At 33.2% G+C, this 22,243-nt stretch overlaps 1 protein-coding gene across 3 annotated transcripts in view; it reads left to right on the top strand.

Moving 5' to 3' along the window:
* Positions 1–3,237: 3,237 nt before the first annotated feature.
* Positions 3,238–22,243, top strand: part of LOC106459444 — a 121,374-nt gene continuing 102,368 nt past the window's right edge. The window contains exons 1-3 of one of the 3 annotated variants that reach the window (XM_022385942.1): positions 3,250–3,415; positions 3,536–3,574; positions 5,051–5,192. The gene's annotated coding sequence lies outside the window, so the exon portion shown is untranslated. Of the gene's footprint in view, positions 3,575–5,050; positions 5,193–22,243 lie in introns of all 3 variants that reach the window. The other 2 variants (XM_013919063.2, XM_022385941.1) reach the window with 2 other exon arrangements.

Genomic DNA, 22,243 nt, shown 5'->3' with positions numbered 1-22,243 from the left:
ATTTAGCAGTGTAAGACTAGAGGGAAGGCAGCTAGTCATCACCACCCACCGCCAACTCTTGGGCTACTCTTGTTACTAACGAATAGTAGGATTGACCGTCACATTATAACGCCCCCACAGCTGAAAGGACGAGCATGTTTGGTGTGACGGGGATTCGAATCCGCGACCCACAGATTGCGGGTCGAGCGTCTAACCACTTGGCCATGGCCATGAAAAGTTGCTTCCCTTATATGTTATGTAAAAAACGCCCATAAAAACTGCAAAATGCAAAACTGAAAATTTCTATGTATCTCCCCTTGGATCCAGTGAATCTCCATACCAAATTTGGTGAAGATCCATCTAAACATACAACAGACAGTACTATTATATTCATATAGATGAAAGGCAGTGGCTATTTTAGGGTATCTTCAAAGCTGCAGAAACCATAGGTTAAAATGTGTACCATATTGTAAAACGTTCCCTGGTATATTAGATGTTTACAAGACTTTTATTAAAATTGTACTTAATGATGCTATAATCTACATCATAATGTAGCGTCTATTTTAGAGAAAACTCCGTGGTTCTGCAGATCACCGGTATTTACATGCAAGAATGCAATTGCACAAGTTCAATATCCAATTGCACGTTGAATTTTTGGAACTACACAAAACTGTTTGAGCTACACATTAAAATAACCCTTGATGAAAGGTTTTCACGCTTAGTCATATTGCACGTTTGACACCATAGCAGTATTCCACTGCTTTATGATAGCTTGAAGGCTCTTACGTCTGGTGTCGCATTCAAAGTAATGTAGATAGCTATGAAAAAAATGTATTATGTTTAAAACGATTGGTTGTAAGTTATTAGCCCAATCGAGGTGCTTGGTCGTAAGGTGTTGCACGTGCGCCTAACTTTGTTAAAAGTGGGAAGAGAAAGAGAAGTATACCGAATTTCGTTAAAATGTAATCTTTACCATAGGCAAGATTACGAGGGGCAGTAGCTTCCGTTTTCTTTTCTGTGGGATAAAGTATACACACGACATTCACGATAATTTTGGTCCCAAATACTACCTATGATATTTACTATTAAAATATGCCCATTAATAGCAAATCTGTCATAATAACTCATACAAGCAGTAAACAACTCTGTGAAAAAATAATCGTTCCTTGTTATAATCTAATATAAAACATGAGACAATAATTAGAAAATAGTAACATGCTCAAAGGAAATATTTTAAATATTGGATATACGTTCAACGATAGAAACTATTTATAAACAGTTATAGAAGTAAAAACATAAGGAGGATTAATTCATTTTCGGAAACCTCAGTCAGTGATGCAAAAGAAACAGCAAATCAAAGAGAGATAATATCCACAGAAAATTACTTTAAATTAACAAACCAAGTACTTAGGGGCTGATAGATAACAAAATCTTACACGGTTATGAAAAACTTGTAAAATGCCTATGATATAGTAACCTCATTTATATAATTATTGTTATCACTACGAGATGCCGCCAAAATTAGTATTTGTTTGTTTGTTTGAAGTTAAGCACAAAGCTACACAATAGGCTATCTGTGTTCTGGTCACCACGGGTATTGAAACCCGGTTTCTACCGCTGTGACATTGGAGGCGCTCCGGTGTTAGACGTTTGTTTTGTGTCTGTGGTTGTTTTGTTAATTGTTTTTGTTGTTGTTGTTTTCTCTTTCCACAAAATTACATTTAATTATATTTCATCTAAGGTTTGGATATACTATGTAAAATTCAGTCTATTATTCCTTTTGATGTAATGTGTTTTATATGTATTTTTGGAGCTTTCTTAAATATATATATGTGTGTGTGTGTGTATGTATGCCATATGGATATATGTATATATATAGAAAGTAAAATGCTGCCATAAACAATGTTAAAAACCATTTTTAACTCTAGGTGTTGTTTATTACCAGTATTAAAGAGTAATTTGCTATATTTACAGAATTCGTAAGTAAAATGTTATTCATAAAGTTTTCGTACAGTAATGTTTTTGGCAGTTAGTTACAAGAATTGTATGTTAGTGAGCTAAAAACGTAAATGACCATGAATCATCACATATTTCAATATATTCAACGGCGCCGAATCGGTGAGTTCTCTAAGGCTTGAGCTCCATCTTGTAAATGAAAAGGTTGCTCAGCCTGGGATATTGGAAGCTGAAACTCCTTCACTTCCTAATCACTCTATAGCATCAATATAGCTGCGAAGGGTGGTGCGTGTGTGTGAGGGATGGGCGGTTGGGGTAATTGACTGATCGCTGAATTATTCTTAAAAATCTAAAAAAGTCAAACCTTCATGCCAAATTTGGTGAAGATCCATCAACAGAAGGCGAAGTAGTGGTAAAAAAACGCGAAAACGTTCATAAAACAACAGAAAGCAAAACCGAAAATTTGTATGTATCTTCCCATGGACCCCAAAAACTTTCTTGCCAAATTTGTTAAAGATCCATCCACAGGAGATGAGGTAGTGGTAAAAAACGCCCGTAAAAATCGTAAAACGCAAAATGCAAAACTGGAAATTTGTATATATCTCCCCATGGACCGAATGAACCTCCATATCAAATTTGGTGAAGACCCATTCACAGGAGGTGAGGTAGTGGTAAAAAACTTAAAAACGCCCATAAAAATCTCGAAACGTAAAACTGAAAATTCGTATGTACCCCCACATTGACCTAATCAACCTCCATACCAAGTTTTGTGAAGATCCATCTGCATCCTGCGAAGTAGTTACATGGGCATAGCACAAACAACAGACAGTACTATTATATTTATATAGATATATCAAAGCATAGATTATGTGTTTGTTTTTAAGTGATATGTAAGTGTTCAATTTTATGCTATACTTGTATAAATATAATTAATGAAAAAGAAAGATTCGGTTTTGGAAATACAATTTTTATTTATAAGCACAGATTTTTTTTTTTTTCTGAGTACTGTATAAAATGGTTTGGTATAAGAAATAAGCTATTATGTTAGATGTTTTCAGTTATTTCTAAAAATTTATCAATATCTTTAGTTATAAAAGATAGCAATTATAAGATTGAGCGATTTAAGTCATCTTTCGCCGCAGCTTTGGATTCGTAATTTGGAGGTGTTTAAGTGGCTCGAGTTTCTAAGAACTTTTATCTTATCTTGGACTGTAACAGGTTTTCGCCGTTTGCTAGAGGGCGCTAAAGTTGTAGAGCGCCTGTTTAGTGGGGTGGTTAGGGGCAGACCTACAAATGTGATTTGTGATTGAGCTTTGTAGGAAGCTGAGCGTCTGCTTGATATGTTTGATTTTTTAGGCGGTTTAAGCAATTGTTGAGTGTCTGTAATCAAAATATGAGACGTTCGAAAGATGAAAAACTAATTTGACACATGCGTTTTAAATTCTTGAGGTTTTTTTATCTGTTTCAGAGAAGCTTAAATGTAAATAGAACTAGAGTAGAACTAATTTATATTTTCTCCTTGGTGTTTGTGACAAATTGTGTTGTTAACTGTTGCTTTAGTGTTAGTACTATAGTAACACATTTCGTTATTGCTTTTTAGTCTGATGTTCGAAGATAAACGTGGTTTTTGAAAGTGATGGTAAGTGATATGGTTTTTAACTTTAACTTAAGTTTTCTGAAAATTTGAATATAGATTTCTTCTTGTTAGACCTGTAGGTTGTACTAGTCTAAACTCACTAATCTGAACTGTACTTCGCATTCTGATTCTTAATCTAAAGTATTAATACTATTATAATTCATAATACGTAATAATATAAGTTATAATATAACTTATAAATTGCAATGCGTACATATTTTAATTTATTAAGGTGAGAAATTAACGAGTGTCCAGTGCCAATTTATTTCTAAAATTGAAAATCACGTCGTGCTTGGAAAACTTTTAAAAACTAAATAAAAGGATGTGCCCGATTAGCACGTTAATTATATTGTATATATAATAATTATTAATATAGTTATTTACCGTTTAACATACCACTAGTATAATCTGGGCCTAAACCTTAACTAACATAAGCAATAGTAACTAAATTATAATTGTAAATGAACCTAGGTGGCTCACTGCCAATTACAAGGTCTCCTAGATATAGGTCTTCAGCAATATTTTATTAAGTTATCAGTGAAAGCAAAGAACAATGTTATAATAGGTCAGTCACATAATATCTGCGATACTCATTTCCGACGAGGCCTTTTGTTCAATACCACTACCAGCGCTCATCAGGCCTGCTGAGGTACACCAGTGGTCTAAGCGGTATTTATATCATCAATTTTTATGAACGACCAGTCGACTTTTGTAGTGTGAACTAGATAAGTACGTTAATTCTAATTTTTATCAATTTTATTTAAGTCATTTGCAAATAAGATTTATAATGCTTTGTGTTTAGTAACACTCTCGTCGCTACAGTGGAAGCGGATCACGTTGTTGTTTATTTCAAAAGATTTACCCAATTGAAGTATTAGATTTAGACCTAGATCTAAAATCAATCGTAACGTGTCCATATTCGGCCTCGATTTAATATTTACACTCGAGACTGCTTACATCCAAATCTAGATCTATCTACGTCTGGGCTAGCCTGCTAACTAGGACATATTGTTGTGAATGCACATGTATTTGAAGGATTAAAGAAAAACTTATGGGCACTTTGCATTGGGTGGAGGGGTATTGCCACTCAGAAATCTCTTCTGTTACCTAAAATTTTTGATGATTGTGTCCAGGGAGCATATAAAAAGTTAATGGCCCACTTAGACTAAGAGTAAGAATATCATCAATCACACATTTACTAAATCATTAGTATTAGAAATACTAAATTCATCTTGAAACATTACAAAGTTTTATATTTTATTTTATACATTCGAGTTTATTAATTATTATGTGTTGAAAAGTAACAAAACAGTAAAGGTTATTTAAGTTTTAAAAACTGTGCAAAAATCACACCCGTTCATACAGTATTTGTATGATTCTTATATTAGTGAAACCACAGAGTCTGTATTTATTAGTTATGTTTGTAAACTACTATAATAAACTAACTATATGTATACTTCAATAATCATGTCTATCTAGTGTTAACCTTGAAAATCAGTAGACGGGAGAGATCAGAGAAGCTGACGAAAATATTTCGTTTTTTCCTGGGGCAAACTTAACGATACTTAGCTCCTTCCCCTCTTAGTGAATTTAACACGGATTTCACTTCTCGTCTAATTAGGTAAGTGATGTTTTAAAAGTTCATCATTTGTGGAGATTTAGTAGAGGCTGTAAATGAATCAACAAATATAACGCTTTGTAACATTTTTATTTCTAGTCATGTGTAAGTACATGAAATTGTCGCACAGATTACACTTTTTGTAGAATCTTTCAGTTAGTGATTTAGTATTTGCATTGCTGTTTTAGTTATCAGCAATAACAACAACAACAAAACAAAACACTTGTATATTAAATATAAGAGTTGAATGTCTTTATGTTTGTTGTCTAGCGGTACAAGTATTACTGAAAGATGTGGGAACTAGCATTGTTCGATTGGAAACTGAAATAGATTTCTCGATTTTTTTTTCTCTTTTAAGAAATACACAATAGAATTTGACGCAAAACATACTATGTTAAAACACATCATACTGTTTCATATATGTCATTTTTTTAAATGTAAGCTTATATATTTTTATAATGCCCAGAACTTAATGTTAACGTGTTAATGACTACCAAACTTGAATATATAAAAACACTGATGTACTCGTGTAGACCATACGTGTAAGAACAGCAATAAAAGTGAAGTATTAAACGAAGGAAAGAAAGGGTTTCTGTCATATTTATTTATTTTTGTATAAGTAGGTCCATATAGCTATTTAAATATTATCCGCTATGTAGCTACATGGTAAGTGGTCTGAAAATGTATTTACTGTAGAGCGAAGGAAACGTGCCGCTCCCTTAGCTGTGTCTGTATTTGTGTGTATGCAGTACAAATACTGAATCGAAGCAAGGCTAACTCCCCTGCTGCGTCTGTCTCGAGTGGGAAGATGACATGACTAGTGAGTCTTCCGTTACATGTCAGCACTGGCTTTCGCTATAGATAACTGGGCAAAACGTTTATTGTGTGTACTTATAATTGAATCGTAAATACTTAAAAGTACATTTTATCAGTGTCAATGATGGCATTGTGAACCATCCCGAAACTGATAGACGTGTCTTCAGTGTATATCTTACTTCATCAGCATACGAAATACTGCGAGAAACAATGCATTCACCTTTTTTTTTTTTTCATTTAGCTTTTTGTATGTATGCTTAAGCACTGCTTATCAAATACTTCAAAAATACCTTTGCCAAAAGAGCTTGTTATTTCTTGCATATAGCGGTGCTATATGATTCATTGATCGAAGCAGTTTAACATTAGTTACTTTATTCAGTATCTGGAAACGTGATTTTCATTGGCGAACTGCTTAAACTCATAATTTTTGATATTCGGCTAATGTGGTTAACTTTCAGTATGTTTTTTTTTTTACTCTGTCGCTGACCCATGTATGCCTATGCATGAGCTTCTCAACTTAATAATAACTGCATTGCGTTAGATATTTTTCGTCAGAAATTATTTTATGTTGAACTTAGGCCTATGCACCTATTATACAACACGAAATTCTTATCAAATGAGGCAATCTTACCTTAGAGACTAATACAACAGGAAAAAAAAAACAATTATGTGGTAGTTACATATACACAGATATAAAGTAGTTCTTAATGATTACTTCCCTATTAAAACTCACTTTATTAAGAATTATTTATATTTCACGAAAAAGCTGGTAAGTGTCTAGACTGAAAAAAAAGTTGAAAAGCTATCTTGTGTTATGAGAATTGTTTTACATGTAAAGGAAATTGCTTGTGTGTGCTGCGTAACTAATATATATATAGCATGTGTGCACCTGCGTCTTGTGACGTGCAAGAGTGCAAATTATAACTTACACGTCGAAAATTAAGTGAATAAAAGTAATATGTGGGTTCGGCTTTTTTAGAGATGTTAATTATAATACTATACACAAAATCAATTACGCCGAGCACCAAATATGTTAATAAGTGATATAAAAACGGGTAACCTTCGTCACGATTGATCCTTATTGTTGTTTCGGTAATTTATGGTTAGCAATAACATATTTGTACAAACTTCATGTTTTTGCAAAGCAGGAAATCGTACAACGGATACAGATGTGACCAAAAATGTTGATTTAATTTTTATTTATATTTTCTTTAATATAGATTGATAAATTGATTAACAAAAACTCGTTTGTTGAAATATAGTAAGTTATTTTCTTATTAACGATTATCTGATGACATTAGGAATTATGCTCCAAAACCACTGGCATAACGGTTTCATTTGTTAAGTATGTTCTTTTTGGATTATTCTATAAAAAGAATAATGTAAATCCAGTTCATTTAATGATAATGAAAGCTTTATTTCTTCGACTACCTCATGTTGAAGTTCCACTTAACTAACGATAGGCCTAACTTCTCAGTAGAGATTTCATTTACTCTAATTTTCTCGTATCTCTAGAATTTTGTTTGAAGCACAAACTCGAAAATTTTATCACTGTACTAACTAGCTGACGTAATAATCAATAAAATATGTAACATTCTTCGCTTTGAGTTAGGTTCATGTGACATGATATAATGTAATCTTTGAAAAACTACGCACTCGTTTCAATGTTATACTAATACAACCATGAAGTGAAAACAAAAGAGCAAATTTTTGATCTTGTTTCAAGTATGTGTCATCTTGAAATTGGGTTTTGATTTAATTTTATTTCTAACAAAATAATCCCCCTCTTGTCACTAGTGTTGTTATGGTTTCATTTGTTTGGTAGATTCTTTTTTGTATTTGGGCTGTACTGTAAAAAGAAAGCAAAGTCAAGTTCACTTGATGATAACAAAAATATTTTATTTTTCTGACTACAAGTTCAACAACTTTTACATGTTTTGTGTAGCTAATGATAGATCTAACTTTGTAAATGAATAATGCCTGTTGAAGTTCCACTTACTTGCTGATATTAAAACATTAAAAACTCCTTCTAACCAAAAACAGTACAAACTTATAAATTATATGAAAAAAATACAACCTACTTTTGTTGTAGACACGAATGGAAATATTTACAATGATTTTTACTAAATGTAAAGTGGACTGATTTGTGTTTTATATAGTGTATGCCCTTATTTCTTTTTGTGTGTTCATCCATATATCAATAATGTATGATTTTTTCGTGAAGTTTTGTGTCACATTGCCTAATTTAATAAATGTGTGGAAAACTTTGAAAAATAGAGATAAATTTGACTTAAGGGTAACTCAATCTATAAAACCCAATTCAGAGAACTAAGCCAAAACAAAAGGTATGGTGGCCATTCCATTACTTTCCAGCTACCCACTGCTTACATTCTAGTCAGTTCTTTGTATTATTTAAGTGTATTTAGAATAAAAATAAATTGGAATGAAATTAAAATACAGGTATCAAACATACATGAACCATGAAAAATAATTAACCCTAGAATGCTACTATAACCTATACCTCTTGGTGTTAATGTTTGAAACTTTAATGCTGGCATTCCATGGTTAAATGTATGTGAAATCACTAGAAGTCAACCATTCACTTCTGATTGTAATTCTTTTATCAGATTGATAGAGATTATTTATTTCTAATACTCTGAAACATTTATTTAAAATAAAATAAAAACTTGAAACTAGTGTACATTTCACAATGCCAAATATTTATAGTGTCTTTATCAGATGTTTACATTTCCTTTTTTTTTTTGCATTATAAGTTTTTATACATTTCTTTTATTCTTTTAATTTATTTTTTCTTTTTCTTATTTCTTTTAATTTCTTTCTGGTGTTTTTCAGTCTGTGATTATTTTCTTTTTATGCTGTGTCCCATCTAAATATGAGGAGACTATAAATACATTCTTTGAGTTTGTAAACTAGGTCCTCTGTTGTGGACCTCCGATGCCATTTTTTTTTTATTTTGAGACAACATTTCAGGCTCCTTGATGAATGCTAAGTCCTTCATCATGAATCCCAAAATGATATCTCAAAATACAAAATCATGAAAACAATGGTAATAACAAAAAATCCAATCTCCACACCACATATTTAATCTCTGGATGTGGCAGTTCTAGTATTATAACATATTCTTCTTCACTTTCACTCATAATTTCTCAGAAATATTGTCTAAACCCCATTTGAAAAGAATATTCTTTTAGTTGTTTTTTTATTTTCAATTCATATCGTATTTTTAAGCAAAAGCAGATGTTTCTCAAAGGCTTGTGATATTTGTTGTTTTACATTGTCATTCTCTCTATTCTTCCAACAAATTCTGGATGTTGGCATTACCTTCAGTTTTAGAGCTAATTTGAGCACTCCCTATTCTACAACCTACCAATAAATAATTAATATAACCATTTGAAGGAACTGAGAGGTTAGGATCTATTGAACCATAATTACTATTTGAGTTTTTCAATTTGGTTTGGATAGGGTATAATGTTTGTCAGTTTGTCTAAGGAGCATCACTTTTTAGAGGTAATGTTTTTGTTTTAAAGAAGCATTTTCCTTCTCCATATTTTGTTTAGGGTTGTACATTTGTTTCTGTTTTTTTGTTTTTCAACTTAACTTTGTTTTTTTCTGACATTTTTGGTTCCATACAGGTTTGTTAATTCTTACTGGTAAATTTTGCAAAAAATATTCAAAATTACTGTCTGTTATCAGTATATATCTTGTCTAGAAATGATGTTTGTCATTTCATTTTGTTTTTCTTTGATTTTTAAACGTGTTTTAAACGTTTTAGTGTAATATACTCTTCATGAGTTGAATTCTCAAAATAGTTAAGAAATAGAATATCTGGGTACAGGTCATAGTGTTCGGATCCTTAAATTATCGTTTATTAGGATTTACTCAATTGTGTTATAACGGGATCTGTTGCTTTTGTAGTTTCTTGTTATCTTTTTTTTGATGTAATAATGTAAACTTTAAGTTTTTCTTTTAGTTTACACCTGTTTGTTTAGGTATTTGAGTGGGAAATATTTATCTGAATCACAAAAACTTTTTTTTTGTATGATATCCATTTAGGTCTAAAAAAAACCTGTTTAATTGCATTTCCATGCCCAATGTCAAGGCCACGTGGTTTTATAATTTCATAAAATAGTCTGATTATTATTTAATTCCATGTGTGATTGTTAATGTATGACAAAGAGAATAAAATCATGCCAGTTAGAAAACACGTTGAAGTACCTTGCACGACTGTGGATTATTTTTTATTCTTTGGCGAATACAGTAGACAGACTTTACCTTGCACGTGTAGGCATCTTCTATAACAACCGGTTCTACTAGTTTCGGCATCAGTTTAATTGAAGAGTTGTCCGAGATTTGGGTGGTCGTGTTCGTTGTCACCACATATGATTTTATACCTGTTAGAGCTCCGCTTCCATAGATACCGTTCTTCCTAAAATGTTTTGAAGAACATGGTAACACCGGTGTGTGCGGGATGACTTGGAAGACATTTACAGAGAAAGCAAATGAGAGAGTTTCTGATTTGAATAAAGCAATTTATGATATAACAAACTGTGTATTTTAAAGTTGTTTTGTTTATATAATTTATTTAATTACATAATATTCCGTAATAATTGCAGCGCAATTCAAATAGCCACCGCCAATGCAAATATGTATACACGAGTTGAGGTACCCGACCTTTGTTCGGGTTATGAGCTTAAAAAATGTGGGGGTGGATGCTATGATAAGTAATACAAAAATCCATACTTTCAAACAATTTATTTGTAATATAACATATTATTACAATATTCATTATTACCAAAAGTTTTTGATATGCTTTAAGAACTCATTAAGTATACTTCAAACATGGTATACACAAGTGTGACTTTGTATTTAAGAGGTAGCGGCCAAAGTGGTGGAGGTAGGGGTGCTTACTGTTACCTGCTTTCATCACCAAACTTTTAATGCTCTTCTACAGTGTTTCACGTGATTAATTAATTGACGTTCATTGCCGCAGGTGTATCTTATGGGCCGAAGTTGAAACGTAACGGGTCAAAGTAGGAAGTGGGTATAACCCAAAACATAGCTCTTCATATCAGCCTTATTGGTTGAGATTGACCCAGCGACCTAGGAATAATTAGATAAAGGATAAACAAACAGACACATAGATTTTTTTGTGCTATATATATATATATATAGTTTTTACGCAATATGTAATTTGATTGAATGAAATTTTAAACCGTTACCGACAGAAAGATAATGTTGATTTGTTGCCAATAGTGATTGTTAACTGAATCATTCGTTCAAGGTGTTTCGTTATATACTATATAGCCGTATAACCATGCTGTATGTCAACATATATAACCGTGCAGTATATGCACTCAGTGCGCAGGTACCAAAACAATTAAATATAATAAAACAACAGGCTTAATATTTTACATGGTGTGTTCATACAGTAACTTGTTTGACTGTTCGACATTTTATACCTAAAGCTTTTGGAATCAGTGTAGACCTATATTTGTGTGTTAGCTAACAGCTAACAATGGGGATAGATTTACATACACTATGATATTATATTATTAGTTTTAATCGTTGTTGAGTGATAAGTTAATATAGCTTGGGCTATTTATTTGTATGACCATAAATAAACATAAATTGTTTTAGCACACAATGAAATTGAGCAGTAAATGAAATGCAGTGTTGACACATAATTACTTTATATCTTTAATCTCATTCAAATTCGATAATTTACGCTACAGATGACATTAATAAATAACTAGTTTACTGTAATGAAGCACAATGAAAAGGGTACATTTAAAATTGATCAAATATTTTATACCCACCAGGTTTTAAAATGTAAATATTACAAAAGTTACATTTTTTTTTAATGAGACTAAACTAGTACGTTTATTTATACGCATTTTATTAAACAACGTTATTTGAAATATTGTGACATCGTGCATATTTATAAACTGTTCATCATTTTTGGTACTTTTTGCGTCTTTGTGTAAGTTTAGGAAAAATAAGCAATTAAAGTACAGTCACTTAATCTTTCTAGTTGGCTCATTGGTAAGTCTGAAGACTTGTAACGCTAAAAACCGGGTTTCGATATGCGTGGTGGGTATAGCACAGATAGCTCATTGTGTAGCTTTGTGTGTAACAACAACAACAAAAAAAAACCTTCACAGTTGAAGTTGTAGAGAAGTTTTATCTATTTGCTAGACGTGTTCATTAACTTTTGTAACGTATTCAGATAATTATTTAATAGCTGATGGCTGGTTTTATTTTATGAATTTTATAGTATTATTTATGATAGCTTGATCCGAAATCCAAGTTATTGCATTTTCCAAGTTTTCAATTTAGAGTCTGTACATTCGTCAGGATATATAACTACAGGATATGTTAGATTCTAAAAAAAAAAAAAAAAAATGTCATGGAGAATAAACTTACATATCGTTAGCAATTCAGAAAAGTATCAAGGCTGACTTTTTCTTCAGATATAATTCCGTAAGAAAATATCTTAAAATAAATTATAGTTAGTACACGTTTTGGTCTGTCTTGCAATTTGTTTACAACAATATTTAGAAATGCTGCTGCATATTTATATGCAAGGGGGCACTGGACTCTAAAATTTTACCGGGAAAAAAGCTAGTAGGGGCTCACAAGCTTGTCTTAACAATAACAAAATTACGTACTTTTTTCAAGGGGGCCCGTCGGGATTTTTCCCAGTGTCTCTTTAGGCCAGTTCGCGTCTGTTTATATTATGACATAGATAACCGAGAAATGATATACATTGTTCTTGTATTCCCCTTACTCTTATTTCACTCCGTGGATTGTCAATTGTTAGTGCCGTTTATATGGTGCCGAAACAGGCGCGGGAAATGTGGGCGTATACTACCTATACAAAAGGTGATTCTTAGTAGGTCATTCGAACATAAGTGAAAAGGCTAAAAGCGAAAACTCCTTTGACGCCAAAACTCTTTAATAATAAGTTTTTCAAGTGTTTTAAGATGAGACAATTCATTGAATTCCGTATTTTAGACCAAGAACCAGTAACCACGCGTCTGCTGATTTACCATTTGTACGATTTTAATAAAAAGGAGATTGTTTTCTATAAAGATATATGAAAACAATTTCATTAAATGAGCATATATAAAATATACTAAAATAGGATGCGTGTGTATAAAATATACTAAAATAGGATGCGTGTGTATAAAATATACTAAAATAGGATGCGTGTGTATAAAATATACTAAAATAGGTTGCGTGTGTATAAAATATACTAAAATAGGTTGCGTGTGTATAAAATATACCAAAATAGGTTGCGTGTGTATAAAATATACCAAAATAGGTTGCGTGTGTATAAAATATACCAAAATAGGTTGCGTGTGTATAAGATATACCAAAATAGGTTGCGTGTGTATAAGATATACCAAAATAGGTTGCGTGTGTATAAGATATACTAAAATAGGAACAAAGTTTAACTTTGAAAAAGAAATTTTAAAACACCTTACTGTGTTTACTATATATTTTTAATTCTTAGTGCAACCTGGTTAAAGTTATGTGAAACAACTATTGTAGTATTTAGTACAAAGATTAGTTTTTACCGATGAAATACTTTCTCTGTGTTTTGCACTTCCGTTTCTGAAAATAAGTGTACATAGGATGTGATTTTATAACCTCGTACTAGAATAATTAACAGCAATTTTATGCCTTTCATCATTGTTGAGTATTACCGTATTTTTCGGAATATAAGACGCACCCTTATTTTGAAAACAAAGTTTTGGGGGAAAAAAGCTACAGTCGCACTTGAAAGATTTTTTATTGAACAAAAAGTGAATTTGATACTTTAAAAATTAGTATATATTGTTCTAAACACAAGAGCTCAAAACATCAAAATAAGAAAAATACCGTAAATCAAAAAAAGGTGTACTGTTATTTAGTTTGGTTCAAAACCTACAAAATCTTCATTGCTTTCACTATAATTTATTTTTTATTATTTAGGGAGCTACTTCTCGGCGAGAAACCCCCAAGCCACAATACAACACTCCACCAATTAACGCCTTCCACGAGCTAGATACCACCACCTGCTTACCCATACTTATAAATATCCACCAACAGTAATCACAATTCACACAACATTCAGCCTTGATAATGGATGCAGAACGCATTCGAAACGCGTCGCCAACTCATCACTAGCTACAACTTTTACCCGTTGTTCTAACAACGTTAAGACGGCTTATCGACTTCTTGAGAAGAATTCTAAGAAGAAAGTAAACCTACAGACATCAGTCTTGTTTAACAAAATATATATATATATAAAGGAAGTAAGTGTTCATAGAACATCCAGATGATGGTTGAGAAAAACATGCGTGTGTTTTTTTCCGGTGTGTTTTTTTCATATTTAAAAAGTAAGTGTGGATATTCAATGCTATCTTAAGCCAACTTTGTAAACATAATTTTGGTTGTGCTGTCATTTTGTCAATTTTTGTTTCACTGGTAGTCGCCATTTTGAAACTACTCACAAACCCGCAATTTGGATTAATCTAATTTGCTCAAAACGCGAAAGATACTGAAATATCCGGATCAGACCATTTGGATTTGATCTCCTAACTATAGCTGATAATTTTCTTAGAGCATCACCCGAGGTCTGGTAACGATAATGATATATATGTGTATGTGTGTGTGTGTGTGTGTGACCACGACTTAACAGAAATGATTGAAATTTCAAAAACATGTTTTCGAATTTGTTGTTGTTTAATAGTTCCTGTTGAATTCAGCCTTCACCAGATTTCGCTAAAATTTCAAAAAATCTAATATACACCTTTTGCTCGCTCCAGGTTTGTTCACACATGTGTGAAAGCACGAGCGTGAAGACAAAGATCATAAAGAGGTGCAATCAACCTTTACATTAAGCCTTATTTTTGTTGAGAAGTGATGAGTAGGAGGAACGACTTGACAGACTCCCACTAGAACAAATACACCTCGTCACCCATTAATCACAGTTATCAAGGCATTGAGAAGGAAGTCCTCGGGCTTTAGCAGAAGGAATTGCTGGTTGGAACGTGAAAACTGTCCATTTAGTTCCAGGTGGAACGTATGATGGCGCTCTTGCGAGCCTGCAGAGTGATAAACTGACTAACCAGGTGTAATCTGATCTGGGCAAACAACTGTGCCATTCCCGGGAAGTTGTTTAAAAATCAAAATTACGCATTTTGATGTTCAAAACTCAGAATTTGCTTCTTTCCATTTGACTGAAAATAACACGATACAGTTAATTATAAAAACGCCGATTTCCATAATGTACGCCTGTGTGATTTTGTTTGTAGTTAAGCACAAGAATTACACGATATCAGGGCTATCTGTGCTATGCCCATCGCGAGTATCGAAACCCGGTTTTTAACGGTGTGAGGCTAAGCCACATCTACGTGAATGCAAAATACAAACAAAAAACTAATTATCACTCAACGTTACACCAATCTTTTTTGACACTGAGCTTCCTTCAGAAATAAAAACAAATTATGGCTGTTCAAAACATTTGTCAACCTCCTATACTGCCCCCCAGTAGCACAGCGGTATGTCTGCGCACTTACAACGCTAGAATCCGGGTTTCGATACCCGTGGTGGGCAGAGCACAGGTAGCCCATTGTGTAGCTTTGTGATTAATTACAAGCAAACAAAATAGCCCCCCAATGACACAGCGGTATGTCTGCGGACTTACAACGCTAGAATCCGGGTTTCAATACCCGTAGTGGGCAGAGCACAGGTAGCCAACTTCCTATATTGTTATTTATTTATTTTGATAGATAACTGTTTCACGCTTCCACGGTCATTACAGATTCAGGTTGGTTTATCATATGGTTAAGATTCTGGTTGAAAGTTACCGTTGATAATGCACAGTGCACTAATAATAGTGTGCACGGTAGCTTCACGTTGTCCCTCGGTAGGAGAACAGTAACTCTACGCAATTACAACGCTAAAATTCGGGGTTTGATTCTCCGCGGTGGACACAGCAGATAGCCCGATGTTGTTTAGCCCTAACACAAATAAACATCTACATGAATTTAGTTTTTTTTTTTAATTAATCTTAGATAAGTCACTCTGTATTAAAATAGGCCTAAGGAGAGGAAATTTCGAATACTTTAGATATAAAAGCAAATTTGGGTAAACTTATAATAAAATGGTAATTAACTCTACGTTTCATGACAACCATGGTTATAATAGGGCTCGTGTACCATTTGAAGAACTCTTCAATCCAGTGGAAACCGTTTAAAAAAAAAGCTGTAAAGGTGGTACTGGAAAGCTATACAAAGATATGTTTTGTACCAGTTACTTAAAAACATCGTGAAACAACAGTGAATCCACGACAACACACGATCAATTTAATATTGTAAATAGATATCAGCTACATAAACATTATGTTGTTCAGTTTTATACAGCGCAAAAATAATGCTTTGCTAGTTGAAAATTTTATAACCAATATTCAAAACAAGAATTTTTAATTTGCAGTTTTATCTCCATAGCAACAGAGTAATTTAAACTTTATTAGGAGTTTAAGCTTATTGATTATATATCGATACATTTTGACTTTTAACTATGTTTTTGTCCCTCCCCCATCGGTAACTCAACGACAACTCTGAGGGCTGATAACGCTAAAAACCGGATTTCGATCCCCGTGGCGGGCAGTGCACGGACACGTTATTGTGTAGCGTTATGGGCTATTTGTTGTTTGTAGTTAAGCACAAAGCTACGTTATGAGCTATTTGTTGTTTGTAGTTAAGCACAAAGCTACGTTATGGGCTATATGTTGTTTGTAGTTAAGCACAAAGCTACGTTATGGGCTATTTGTTGTTTGTAGTTAAGCACAAAGCTACGTTATGGGCTATTTGTTGTTTGTAGTTAAGCACAAAGCTACGTTATGGGCTATTTGTTGTTTGTAGTTAAGCACAAAGCTACGTTATGGGCTATTTGTTGTTTGTAGTTAAGCACAAAGCTACGTTATGGGCTATTTGTTGTTTGTAGTTAAGCACAAAGCTACGTTATGGGCTATTTGTTGTTTGTAGTTAAGCACAAAGCTACGTTATGGGCTATTTGTTGTATGTAGTTAAGCACAAAGCTACGTTATGGGCTATTTGTTGTTTGTAGTTAAGCACAAAGCTACGTTATGGGCTATTTGTGCCGTTCCCACCACGGGTGTCAAATTCTGGTGTTAAGCGTTATAAGCCTTCAGACGTACCTCTGAGTCATTGGAGGGGGGCATTTTCAGAGTGTTTAAAATATTTTGATGGTTCAGCTACTTGCTTTAACTAAAGAATATCGGAATGTCATAAAAATGCACACAACTGACTGAACGGCCAGACACGCTTATATAGGTCAGTTATAAGAAACCATAATTTTGAGCTACAGACCAGAAGGAATACTACCAATCGGTAACACCAACCGCCAGAAACGTTTATTTTCACAGAATAGCGGCGTTGATTGTTACTCTTATAACGCAACCACAGTCGAAAGCTCGAATAATTGTTACTACCACGTCTCTTGACTCCACAGTTCTATACGCTAACCCTAATCCCACGATAAAAACAAAATAACAGACACGTTACTGTTGTGTTGTTGTTTTTTCTTAAACTTTTACGAAGTCGTTGAAATTAAGATCTTTTTACAGGTGATATTTGAAATCAGTAACTCAATACGACAGATTAAGTTTCATATCACGTCTTTAAGGTGCAGACATTTCAGGTTAAAGAAGAAAAATAAAGAAAAGTTGTGTTTTCCACTCGATTTCTGGATGATCTTCATGACGACATTAACATTGCTGTTAATAAATATCAGGCGTTACATGAAATTAACGAAATGGACAGAAACTAGTATGGCAGTTTTATCAGTATCTGTAGATAGTTAAATCAAGTTGAAAGCTTTTGCATTTTTTTAACTGTTTGTTCGACGATAACAAAGCGTGATATCAGCAGTTCAATCGCTGAGCTAAGGTGTGATAACCGTCCGAGGGCGTATAAGATATGTTTACTGTTCCTCTTCACACTTATTTTTGACACACTTAAGCGATTTAAAACACGATACAAAAGTATTTCATGTTTAATGGAGCTTGAGAGTAAGTACAAATGTATGAGGTGCTTTTATTGGTTAAATAAACCAGTAGTAGTTTCATATTTCACATATATGTCGTCTGTCTGTGAGAGCTCTTTAATACATTAAATTGTTTCCTGATTATCTGATAAGAATAAACTTTTCGTTCAAGACGGGAAATCCCCTAAATAGAAACTTAAAAACTAGCCTAACAACTAAGTTCTCTAACGTTTTGTATGTTATCCAGGAATCAGTTAACCAACAGATTAAGTCCGCCCTAATAATAGCTATTTATGTCATTTTGTTAATGAATGTAAAATAATTCTTATCGACAAATTCAGATTGGACACTTATACCGCAACTACACTAAAGAAAATAAACCAATAGAAGTAGATGACCTCATGAAACGGTTTTATGTTATTGACACAAATATGTTAGTCAGCGTCTCATAATCACAAACCCTTCATGTGTTGAACACAAATATGTTAATCAGCGTCTGGTTATCACAAACTCTTCAGGTGTTGAACACAACTATATTAATCAGCGTCTGGTTATCACAAACTCTTGAAGTGTTGAACACAAGTATGTTAATCAGCGTCTCATAATCACAAACTCTTCAGGTGTTGAACACAACTATATTAGTCAGCGTCTGGTTATCACAAACTCTTCAGGTGTTGAACACAAATATGTTAATCAGCGTCTCATAATCACAAACTCTTCAGGTGTTGAACACAACTATATTAGTCAGCGTCTGGTTATCACAAACTCTTCAGGTGTTGAACACAAATATGTTAATCAGCGTCTCATAATCACAAACTCTTGAAGTGTTGAACCCAAATATGTTATTCAGCGTCTGGTTATCACAAACTCTTCAAGTGTTGAACACAAATATGTTAATCAGTGTCTGGTTATCACAAACTCTTCAAGTGTTGAACACAAATATGTTATTCAGCGTCTGGTTATAACAAACTCTTCAGGTGTTGAACACAAATATGTTAATCAGCGTCTGGTTATCACAAACTCTCCAGGTGTTGAACACAACTATATTAATCAGCGTCTGGTTATCACAAACTCTTCAGGTGTTGAACACAAATATGTTATTCAGCGTCTGGTTATAACAAACTCTTCAGGTGTTGAACACAAATATGTTAATCAGCGTCTGGTTATCACAAACTCTCCAGGTGTTGAACACAACTATATTAATCAGCGTCTGGTTATCACAAACTCTTCAGGTGTTGAACACAAATATGTTAATCAGCGTGTCATAATAACAAACCCTTCATGTGTTGAACACAAATATGTTAGTCAGCGTCTGGTTATAACAAACTCTTGAAGTGTTGAACCCAAATATGTTAATCAGCGTCTCATAATCACAAACCCTTCATGTGTTGAACACAAATATGTTAGTCAGCGTCTGGTTATAACAAACTCTTCAGGTGTTGAACACAAATCTATTATATTAATCTTCTTGTGTCATAAGATCAATTTCCTTTCTTTCTTTAAGCACACGTTCAACCGATATTAAAATAAAATGTTAGTGAATCTACAAACTGTGGAGATCTAGTCACATTGTTTCGTGAACAATTATCGAAGCACAATATATATATATATTAGTAAATGAATGAGTATTTTTGTGGCATTCTCTCACGTTTTTTAATAAACGGATAAAATCACATTGTTGAAAACATAATTCAAGGAACAACTTTTCGGCAACATTAATTAATTTGATATCAGTAAATAAACGACAGAAACATGTCTCAAACCAAAGTTACGACGCAACTCGTGTTGGTAAGCGTTAAACACAAATTTTCTTCCACTTCTTATAAGATAAACTTATAAATATAACACTAACAAGGTACGTACCCGGTTTTTCATTAGTGAGAAATCGTGTTGGAATCCTGGAAAACCACGCTTATCGATATCCACCTTGATCCGTTAGCTATTAGGGTCAAGGATGATAGGAACTGTAAATGGGGCTCAATCCTGATGAAGTATTAGTAGTATATGATGTTGTTTTTCTTTCATCCTTCAACAATTATGTAGCTTTGTTGTTCTGGTTAGCTTCTGACACGAGCTTTTATAGTGGCCAATTGAAACTTATGTAGACAGGCTTAACGTGGTTAAGAACTGTGTAACCTAAATAACGATTAATATTAATACCCTAAATGAAGATATTAGATTTTGAGCAGTTGAATATTAAATCAAACACTTTTTTTTATAGTTAAGTACAACAGGGTTTTACATCTACATAATTTCTCAAGATGTAACCTCCGTACACGTGTACTAATAATGTCACAGCTCCTAACTCTTTACTATAGTACATACCACCTTTGCAGCGGCCTACTTTTCACAGAGTGTAACTTCCTATCTTATGTGGCTTTATGATCAGCTTTTCAGTATATTTTAATAAGCTTGTTTCAACCCACAAGTTCCTTCTTTCCTTTATTTAGTATGTCTTGTCTTTCTTTTGTCAAATTTATGGGCAATAAGACGAGTTTTCTTACTTATATACCTATAATTACTAGTCGTTAATAATTCATAATAATAATATCGCTAAAACACCGAGGTTCTATTGTTCCTCGTATAAAAAGGCGTAATTTACACAAGGCTTTATAAACAATAGTGGGCTTATTACTACGTTGTTTTGCATAAAAATAAACCACATGTATGACCTTAACCTTTAAGCAATAACAAAACATTAGTAGATAAGCCAATCAATTAACAAACACTGAAATTAACGTCTTTTTTTGTCTTTCATATATTCTTAAGGACATAGAGAAAAAGTTATGATTTTGTTTAGAAGATAAGAGTTGATCATAAACGTAATTATATAGACCCATATATTTTCACACAGTCACTCTCAAAATCTTGATCAAAAACGTAATTATATAGAACCATAAGATTTTCACACAGTCACTCTCAAAATCTCGATCAAAAACGTAATTATATAGACCCATATCTTTTCACACAGTCACTCTCAAAATCTCGATCAAAAACGTAATTATATAGACCCATATCTTTTCACACAGTCACTCTCAAAATCTCGATCAAAAACGTAATTATATAGACCCATATATATTTTCACACAGTCACTCTCAAAATCTTGATCATAAACGTAATTATATAGACTCATATATTTTCACACAGTCACTCTTAATATCTTGATCAAAACGTAATTATATAGACCCATAAGTTTTCACACAGTCACTCTGAAGATCTTGAATAACATCTTCCTGTTTACAGGAAACTGTTTAAGTTGTCAAGTCGTAATGACAGCGAATTATTAAGGAAAAACTATCTGGTGTTTACAACTGAACGGCACCCTATGTGACACCCGGGTTAAATGACTTGACTCTCCTAAGTTTAAGGCATAGCTAGCCTTAACTTAGAATTGTTGATCAGACGAAGAACAAACGGCCAGCCGCGTCCTCTACCTATTGGATCACTCTTTACCAATGAGTGAGAATGACTTTCACAACTATAACGTCCCATAGCTAAAAGTACGAAACGCGTATAGCACAGTTTCACGCCTCAAACGTTCTGTCTCTCTGTCCACAGCTCAGTACGCCAAACACTTCACAAAGCCCGGCATTATTATACAATAATAATCCAAATTTGGAGATGTTATAATGTTGCTTCGTTGTAGTTGTTTTGTTGTTGTTAAGCACAAAGCTCCCCATTAGACTCTCTATGCTGTGCTCACCACGGGTTTCGAAACCCGATTTTTAATGCCGTAACCCTGCAGACTTATAGTTGAACCGTTGGAGGACACGTTGCAACGTGCAATGAAATTTCCAAGCAAGAAGTTATTCGTATCGTTTTACCTTTACTGTATAAATTAAAGATTTAAAAATGTAGTAAATTATTATGTTCCTCTGTAGATTAATTATATTTTATAGCAGATCGTCTTCAAAACGTTGATTTTTTTTATTCGCACCTTATTTTAGGATGTAAAATTTCCCTTTATTTTTCCTTAAGAAAACCCTGTATATCCCGTAAAGAGTGTTGTTTAATGAAAAGGATATCTTTTCCTTTTATTTTTCCTTAAGAAAACCCTGTATATCCCGTAAAGAGTGTTGTTTAATGAAAAGGATATCTTTTCCTTTTATTTTTCCTTAAGAAAACCCTGTATATCCCGTAAAGAGTGTTGTTTAATGAAA

This window comes from Limulus polyphemus, unplaced genomic scaffold, assembly GCF_000517525.1.
Source record: "Limulus polyphemus unplaced genomic scaffold, Limulus_polyphemus-2.1.2 Scaffold609, whole genome shotgun sequence".
Taxonomy (NCBI): domain Eukaryota; kingdom Metazoa; phylum Arthropoda; class Merostomata; order Xiphosura; family Limulidae; genus Limulus; species Limulus polyphemus.
This window is presented reverse-complemented; position numbering and strand designations above follow the sequence as displayed.